Below are 2291 nucleotides of genomic sequence, written 5' to 3'. Positions count from 1 at the left end.
TTTTGTACTAAGCCTTGGAAATCCAGTGCGTATATGTACTTCCAGCACATTTCAGTTAGGTCTGACCACATTCCCAGCATTCAGTGGCCACATGTGCCTAGTGGCTATAGCAATGGACAGCAGAGTCTTGATGTCAGATGCAGGCTGTGGAATATAAGGCAAGCAAAGGGGCTGGGATAAGGAGCGCTGAGTGGGAGGTGGTCTGACCTGGGCAGCCCTGACAGGGTGGTAAGGGCAGGAGTCCTGGTACAGGTAAGACCTGCAGAGATCTGAATCCAGGCTCAGCCACTGGCCTTTGCAAGTCACCTGACCTTACTGAATAAGGGCATTTCCCTCCCGTGTGGATTGGAGTTATGCATCTGAGGCTATGAGGCACTTATTAAATGTTATCCTTATCTCACCCATCTGTCTGCAGCGGCAGGCAGGGCACAGGCCCCCAATCACAGTCACATCCAATTCACCCTCAACTCTTATGGCCACTAAAGGCGGCACCCCACCTCCAGATCCTCCTTTTATCCATTTCTACTCTTTGCTACAGCAAGATATGTAACCTCCTACATAGTAGGTGCTTTAAGCTCTTCAAAGGATAGTATTGTAGACTTCCAGGAGACCAAGCCACCCTCTTAAGATGAACCCAGGCCAATGCTGAGGTGGCTGGGGGCCACTAGGTGCCAGGTGCCAACCCCACCACACCTCTTCAAGAACTGGGAGAACGATGGCCTTCTTTTCTGCCCACAACAGCCATCCTACCCCCAAAGTCCCTTCCTGCCAAGGGCAAAAGTGATGTGAAAGGATGCATCTGAACTGCGGACAGATCCAAGGAAGCAGGGGTGGAGGAGAGGGCTCCAAGTTAAGAAGCTGCTGTGAAAGGAGCTGTTATCACCGTTATACACCCCACCTCCACCTGGGCTGGCAGGCAACAGGCCCACAAACACAAGAGAAGTATTGGGATCAACAACCAGCCCTTCCTGGGGGACCTTTGGGCCCAGGACTGAGACGGCACTAAGGCTGGAGGTGGGGGATGAGAGCAGGCCCAGAAGTGCCCAGTCAAGAGGCAGCAGGACGGGGCTCGGAATGCAGACCTGACCATACCCCTCACCCAAAGCCTGGGAACTCAACAGGCCTTCTTGCAAGATGGCACAGAAACCTGACTGTCAGCAGCTCCTGCCTGACGCTGCCCATGGCAGCTCCATTGCTTTTCCAGGGAGTCCCTGGCAGTTGCCAGCAGGGCAGGCCCTGGGTTTTCTCTGCTTGCTAGCTTACTAGTCTCCCTTATAGATCCCACCCCAGACTGCAAGGCATGCCCAGTCCCCAGTAGCTGTATTTCCCGCCAACCAGCAGACCTCAGAGAGAAGGCAGGAGTTGGGGGGTGTCCCAGCCTGGGTTGGCCACCAGATTCACGCTGCCCACCCCCCAGGCCACTCAGGTATTCTAGAGACCCCCTAGGGGCTGGATCCCTAGAAAGTAAGAAAACAAAGAGGCTCCAACCCAATTTACAGCGAAGACTAACTAGGTCTTAGAGGGCATACCGACCCCCAGGATTTATGGGTGGGGGAAAGACTTGAGGATGGGGTGAGCAGGGAGCAGTAGAGGAGGTTTAAGCCAGATTGGCTTGGAAAGGGGAGCCGGCTGGGCCCTCCCCGCCACCGTCTCCTAGCCAGATTCCAAACCAACGGGCTTGCCCAGCTAGGCCCGCCTCCCTCCTCCACCCTCCCGCCAGTGGCTACCTCCCCTCCCCCATTCTGCTTTCCTCCACTCCCCCAGCTACCCACTTCCTCTACCCCTCCCCCAGCCCCTTTCACTCTCATTCATCCATTCATTCACCAAACTTTTGCTGAGTGCCAAGGTCCCCTTAGGCCCTGGTGCGAAGCTTGTGGGTGTGGAAAAGAACAAAACAAAGCCTTGGAGGCTTCCGACAAAATCTCCAGCACGGTGTTGGCCCCGCCCCCCAGCCCACCTCCTCTCCAGGCCAGGCTCCGCCCCTCGACCCCCACCCTGCTCTCCGTTCCATCTCTAGACTTTGGCCCAGGTGCCCCGTGCTTCTGGTTTCAGGCGGACAGCATACCCTCCTGCCCCTTCCAGGATGGAGACCCCAGCACCACACACAGCCCTGAGAAAGGTTCGGGGTGAAGACGCAGGATGGCCTGGAGTCCTGGTCTCACATGTCTCCCTAATCAGGGCCGTGTCCCCTAGCTGTGACACAACTTCGGTTAATGGCGCAGCCTTTAGAGGGAGAAGGAACTGGCCCAAAACTCATGCAAACCCAGACTGCAGTGGGAGGGAGCCTGCCC

This window comes from Cebus imitator, unplaced genomic scaffold (genome assembly GCF_001604975.1).
Source record: "Cebus imitator isolate Cc_AM_T3 unplaced genomic scaffold, Cebus_imitator-1.0 Scaffold24, whole genome shotgun sequence".
Taxonomy (NCBI): Eukaryota; Metazoa; Chordata; class Mammalia; order Primates; family Cebidae; genus Cebus; species Cebus imitator.
Note: the sequence above shows the minus strand (reverse complement) of the source record.